Here is a 7,159-nt window from a genome sequence, read left to right as displayed (position 1 = left end):
AAGCTCAAACTTTTTGATGCAATAACATGATGTTCATAGCATACTCTTAAAATTAAGTATAGCAAGCAACACTTGGAAATAACATATCAAGAAAGTTGAAGAAACAAAGAAAAGTCATTTACAACACTATTGTTGTCATGCTTCTCAGAATCATCTTTTTCTTCTTCTTCGTCTTCCTTCTCTTTCCCCCTCTTCGTCCTCTTTAATAGGAGTTGTACCACCTGACTTATATCTTTCCCTTTCCCACTCCTTTCAATATATGCATTCAACAATAAATCAACTTGTGTATTGAATGACCACAAATAGAGAAAAAAAATTGTTAGACTTATAAGAGAGTTAGTGGAAAGTCAGTACTTATAATTGTTGTAGTGAAAAGTTTTTATAGGTATTGATATTAAATTTTATGTTTAAACTGTCAACTTTTAATATTTAGGATTAATGTCTTGTATATATCCTAACTAACTAATCATGCCCTCTAGAATTTCTTAACTAATATTAATTCTAATATGTAACCATAAAATTCTTCAATAACCACATATAAATGAAAAAGAAGGCATTGAAACTTATAAGAGAGCTCCTCCAAAATGAGGGCATTGAAACCTGTAAATTAATGGGTGACAATTCTTGGCCTTAAAAAATTAAAATGAATATCTTTTTAATAGAAAGTAGAAGATAGGTTTAGAAAATAATTCTCTTTAGGATAGCTCAAGTGGTAGGAGCTGGGGTACATATGAGTTGGGTAGGGGGAGGTCCAGGGTTCGATTCCTGGAGGGTGCAATTTATCTTTTCGATGTATCAAAAACACATTAGGAGAGAATCAATTGAGATAACAATATGAGAAGATAATAAAATAAATTATGGTATTAGGGAACTTCTTGAGCCCGGAGATACTTCATAAGATGTTATTTTTGAAATCATGCACCCATATGAGGAATAAAATAAAGAAGATAACAACCTAATGTGAAAAAAAAAATTGAATTGAGGAATAAAGACTGTATCTCACTGGAGTGGAAGAGGAGAAATGAGAATAAAGAAGAAAACAACCTAATGTGAAAAATAAATTGTAGAAAAATAAGTCTGAACTCTGAAGTCAAAACGCAGAAAGAAGGAAAAAAAAGGAAAGGTTCTTACCACAGTCGGAGAGAACGATCTTGCTCTTTGTGGATTTCTTCCCTCGCTTCATTTTCCACAAAACAAATGGTAGAAAAAAAATTAGAAGAAGGGTTCTTACCATAGTTGGAGAGAGCGATCTTGCCCTTCACCGTTTTCTTCCTTCTCGCTTTGCTTTCTCGAGACATATCAGTTGGGAGACAAACCCCATGCTTCCTCCCCACAATCAACAGCAGAAAGTAAAATAAAATGATGCTACCTAAAGAGTCATTTTTAGGAGACAATGAAACACTAAAAAAGTACATAAAATGCAAGAAACTTACATATTTTGAAGATAATACATTGGAAGAATGGAAACAATAGAGGAAAAATCTGAAAGAAGAAAAATTGAAATGAAATTAGTTACATGTAAAAGGAGAACAAAGGCTACAATGTATTAGGTTAAACGTAGAAACAATCATTTGGTTGATTTAGTTGATAATAAAACAATGAAAATAAAAAAAGCGTGAAACTTCCATTAACTGAAGATTACCGTAAAGTAAGGGAAGCAACATCATAAAATTGTGCATGAAACACAATTAGAGAAATGATAAAGGAGATGAATTTAACCGTTTAATGTTACAACTGGAAGTAAAGAAAAATTATTTCTAAAATGGAATAAAAGATAAGAAAAGATCATAACAATGTTAATAAGAACAAAACATGCATCAATGACAAAAGTGCATTAAAATGGGTCACTTCTACCGATTGAATTAGTGATAACAGTATGCATATTACGAATAAACATTGAATCTTATCGCAGTGGAAGATGAGGAATGAGAAGAATGGATGGGAAAAAAGAAGATCGGTTGAGAAGAACGTATCTTGAGAACGAAATGTGAAGAAGAAATGATTATGAAATTAGAATACATAAATCAAAAGGAGATAAAAGGAAAAAAGGGCTCTTACCGGATGGATATTGATGATGATGGAGAAGAACATTAACGTCTAAGTATGAAAAATGATGAAGAAGAAGTGGCTGATGAAGAAGAAATGGTGCTGTTGGAGAATCCAGTGGGAGATATTTCTTGCATATGAATATAGGTTATGGATATCATGATGAGAAAGATGAAAAGAATTTGAAAGGAAATGAAAAGACTCAAAACTCAATAAATTTATGGGAGAAAAATGAAGAGACTCTTGCTGATTTTTGTAACCACAATCAAGAGTTACAAAAGTAAAAAAAAAAAAAACCAAGAATGTGAAAAGGTTGCTTAAAGGGTTTCTTAAGAAAATAATGCACGGCTGTGATTAGAAGCAATCAACGGTCAAGTTTGATTTCATAATTAATTAGTCACAAATTTACATATATGCCCATGAAAAAATATTCATTCATGTGCATTGATTTATTGAATTCTCATCTTACCCTCAAAATTTCACAAACTCTCCCTTTATATAGTTTATAGATTAGTGTATTGAATAGTGTGGAAGAAAATTAATTATTAATGGTAGTCAAAATTTTAGAATTACAAAAACGAAATAAATAACTAAAATTTTAGGGGTATATAAGGAAGAATAAAAGAAATCCTAAAATCTAATATGGGTTTTTATATTAAGAGACGTCAACAATATCTATGGGAAGTCTTATAAAAAAGGAACTGATCGTGAGGGTAATATCTATCATTTCTATTTTTTTCGTTCTTAGAATTAACGTGTGAATAAAGTATTAGTGGAAGTTTTGAGTGTATCATGCAAGTCATAAAATCACTATTAACATACTATTAGATAAATAATTAGTAATTATAGAAATAAAGTTAAATAGTTAGTAATTGTATTTTTATTTATTAATTTTGTCACCTTGACCTCTTCATTAATTGTATTTTTACCATCCTCTCATAACTCTATTCTCAATCTTTGTTCGAACATTGTAGTCTGGTGTAGCACCTCATATGTCGTGTAAGTATGCTCCTTAGGATTGATCAAGATGTTAGAGTATTAATTAGACACTTGAAAATAATAATCCGTCCCAAATTGCATAGTAACACAATGCGAAGGTATCACGTTCGCACGATACCTACCGACTCAGATACCCTCAACAACGAGTAAGTGCCCTAAGTAGTTGATACAAGTGTTTAGTATGATGCCCTTTTGAAATTCAATTTGTGGGTTTTTTAGTAATTTTCACCGAGTAATACATATCTTATTTGTGAAAGGCGGTTTTTTTTTTTCTATTGTGATCTGAAAAATTATATAGAAAATTAGAAACTAGATGAAGGAGGATTAAAAAATGGTCAAAAAAACATAATATATTAAAAGTAGAAGTTCCACAAAGGAGGAGGTATTATCATCCAAGCCCTTAGGTAGGTTAAAATATGCTTATAGATTCTCAATGGCCCAAACCATCACTAATTTACTAGCGGAAAAAATCGTCAATAACAGTTTCTGATGATGTACATACTGACGCTCACACAATTGTTGATGTTAATTTGTCGGGAAGTTGTTATTGTCGAGACCATCTGGCCATTACTAAGGGTTTTTTGCCGTTTTGAAAGGCAAGTTTTCTTACAGTGACATATGGTGTTCAGTAAAATTTGCAACCAAACCGGCGATGAAAAACCAATCTAAGGTGGGTGGCAACAAAGGGGAATGTAAAACAGACATAGTTGGCAAAGATGGTGAGACTACAAAAGTGGTTTGATTTTGCGTTGATAAAACCAACGCAAAGCCGAGACAAAATGGGAAAAACAAAATAACATGATTTGTTTACGTCAACGCTAATTTGCATCGGTTAAGTATCATTCAGAGTTAGCAGTGGTGATAGCTAAAATCTCATGCCACTGTAGTCCGTTCTCTAAATGTAGACAAATAGTGGTGGCTAGAGAACGACTTTACTTTTACCCTCCACCTTATCGAACACTAATTTCCATGTGTGAACAACTCATTTTGTGGGCGGGAAATTGAGCATCAACTAGATTTCTCCGTCCGAGCTTCATTATAAGTATATCTCTCTCACTCTCTCTCTCTCTCTCTCTTCAACATAATCAAAAAGTCAATTTTAACCTTCCTCCGCCCATCTCACTCGTCAGCCTGTTAACATGTTTATTAAGAAAATAAATATAGTTCATAAATCACTCTTTTTAAATTTCATGAAACTTGATAATTTATTAGGAAGATGTTATTCCTCGATAGCTAAATATTTTTTTATTCTATTTTAAATTATTTTTAAGGGAGACTATAGGAGAAGGATAATTGAATGAAAGTTAATTAAAATGAAAGATTACGGGTATAATATGAAACATGAACACATTTTAAATTCTTGTAACACACCCTTAAACTTCAAATAAAATGGGATAAAGGAGTAAGATCCGAAGAAAAATTCAGATTCTATTGCTAACTTATTCGAGGGAAGAGGGTTTGAATAAATGAATTGCGTTGAAAATTGTAGAGTGCACATTTGCGTGCACGAATGAATATGTGAACAACAATGGTGATCTTAAAGGGAAAACAGTGATGGGATGAGCACTATTTTCCCCTATGCTCCTAGCTGATCTTTTTCATGTACCAATTTCTGAATCAAACTCTTTTTTGATGATGTTATCTCTTCCAAATTAAATCCCCGTGCTCATGTAGAAAACAAGGCAAATAGAAAAGGTTAAATTCATAAAGGAGATATATACCAGAACAATTCCTTTCAAAATTAATCACTGAATACCAAAACTTCACATAAATGCAAACCTGTAAAAGCATACCGGGTACACTGCAGTGATGTCTGCTGCACAATAATGCTCAGTTGATTAATTGAATGATGACACACTTACCTGCACAAATCTTTGCTTTCTGACAAAGCATTGAGCACTTTTCTTATGAACATTGAATCTTAAATGATGATGATCCTTAAATAAAGAAGTACCCTGGTCCTTAAAAAGCACGATGAGCATTTTTTTTGGTGTTAACAACTTAAAATGCACAATTGTTTGCTAAATTCATGATGATGATCCTCAAAAAAAAAGGTACACCTTGTCCTTCAAGAACATAGTGTAACATAGTGATCAAGAAGGATCTTTTGATGAACATTGAATCTTAATCAACACAAGCAAAGAAAGAATCTGGCTACATACTTTTGACAGATTATTTGAATATAATGTGTAGGGATTCAGCTATAACATGAGATGTTAAAGCTAAAGATGTCTATTGAATAAACAACTATATCATATGGTTTAGCAGCACCAACAAGAAAACATTTACATACCTATACTTGGAAAAACTTTATTCTATTATAATATCTGTATCGTCACTGGTCAGATCTATCAATTTTACTTACAAAATGATATGGAAACTAAGGACAGAGAAAAACAGAGAAAAGTATAGATCTGAATGATACTACTGAAACCACACAGAAGGAAGGTAAATGCACATTACAATTATATCTAAAACAACAAAAACAATATCATCAATCAATTAAGAAAAATTGTTAAACAAATCCAATAAGATCATAGAGATTAGAGACAGAACATAGGCCAAGAAACCCTAGAGAGAGAAGGTGGAAAAATAGGTAGAGAGAGAAAGTTGAAGTGAAAAAGGGGAGGAAGATGGAGTTGAAAAAGAGGAGAGAATGTTTAACTGTGTTCAAAGGTGTCCAGATCTGAGAAAACATGGCAGAAACAGACAGATCGGAAAACATAGTAATTGGTAGTAGTAGTAGTAGAAGATCTGGCTAATGATGAACATGAAAAAGGTGTACCTGACAACAAAAAAAACACCATCATAACTTGATCAGAGGAAAAAGAAGAAATTGAAAAGGAGGTAATGATGAAAGCCTTTTGAAAAAACAAAATTGGTCAAAATGCTTCATCATTACACCAATCTGCAAACTTCCACCACAACCATCTTTAATTGATCCAAAATCCAAACCGCAAGGCCTCAGATCTGGCTATATTTGACAAAAAAACAAAACATCAGAGAGAGAGAAGCAAAAACCTACAAGAGTAGTAGTAGTATAGTAGTAGTCCACCTCCATCTGCAGAGGCTATGTTGTTACAAAATGGAAGCGTGTAATTGGGGGGAATGAAGCCTGGTCCGACAACACTTCGCATTCCATCACCCTAAATTTGGATGTTGCATTGGATCAAGTCGAAGGGTCCTCGAGCCAGACAACATTCCCCTCAAAAAACCAAAGCTTCCTGAAAATAGTGGGTTAAAGTCTTAATTCTTTAGTGGGGGTATGAGAGATATGAGCTAGCTACTTTTTGACAGTCTCTGATTTTTTCACTCCCACGAGTCTCGCCTAGGTTCAAGGGGGGGACTGAGAGAGAAGGGGGGAGAGGAGAAGAAATGAGTGGTGGTGATGATGAGTGGGTGAGTGAGAATGATATGAGGGAGGAGAATGCAGAGAGGAGAGGGGTTATAACAAGAGTGAAAATTAAATTAAAGGAGGTGTGGAAAGCCAACGAGATAAAAGACAAAGGATTGGTGCAGGGTAGACCCTACCACCTGGGTTCTCACTTCCAGAAATGACCACGACCCCATGCACCCAACCACACTCAACCCAACCCCCTTCTTATTAATGGTTCCCTCATCACTTACCATTTACCAATCTCCTACATTCATAAAATTTAGATCATTTAATCAAAGATTGATCAGCTCATATTTTTTTTTTAGCAGAATTGACCGTTGAGATATTTTATAATTTAGGTTGTTCGATTGAAATCAGACAACTCAATGTGAATTCATGGACTTTCTGACTCGAGCAATCCAAAATCCTTACTCCCTTGTTTAGGAATACATACATATATTAAAAAATTCAATTAACTTGGTTATTCTTTTAAAAAATATAATTTATTTTCTTATTTTACTTTTTTTTATATTTTACCCTTACGTTACTTGTACTTTATTTCTTCTTAATTATTTGAACATTTTTTATTCTGTTCGAAAAGTGGAAAAATTAAATGGTTGAATCAATGTATATCAATAGATGTTTTTCATGGCTGAGCCTCATTCATGCACGGGCATTACTCTATTTATTTGTATTACAATAACATTATTTAATAAAAAAATAAATTAATGGTGTCTT

The 7,159-nt window shown here is 33.0% G+C and overlaps 1 long non-coding RNA gene across 1 annotated transcript; it reads right to left on the bottom strand.

Moving 5' to 3' along the window:
• On the bottom strand, nucleotides 1-6,695 carry LOC130746321 (uncharacterized). Its single transcript, XR_009022086.1, has 2 exons — nucleotides 6,071-6,695; nucleotides 1-5,830 (listed from the first exon to the last, which is right to left on the bottom strand). It is a non-coding gene; the product is annotated as an uncharacterized LOC130746321 (long non-coding RNA).
• Nucleotides 6,696-7,159: the final 464 nt, after the last annotated feature.

The sequence above is a fragment of the Lotus japonicus genome, chromosome 3 (assembly GCF_012489685.1).
Source record: "Lotus japonicus ecotype B-129 chromosome 3, LjGifu_v1.2".
NCBI classification, from domain to species: domain Eukaryota; kingdom Viridiplantae; phylum Streptophyta; class Magnoliopsida; order Fabales; family Fabaceae; genus Lotus; species Lotus japonicus.
Note: the sequence above shows the minus strand (reverse complement) of the source record. Positions and strands in the feature narration are given on the sequence as shown.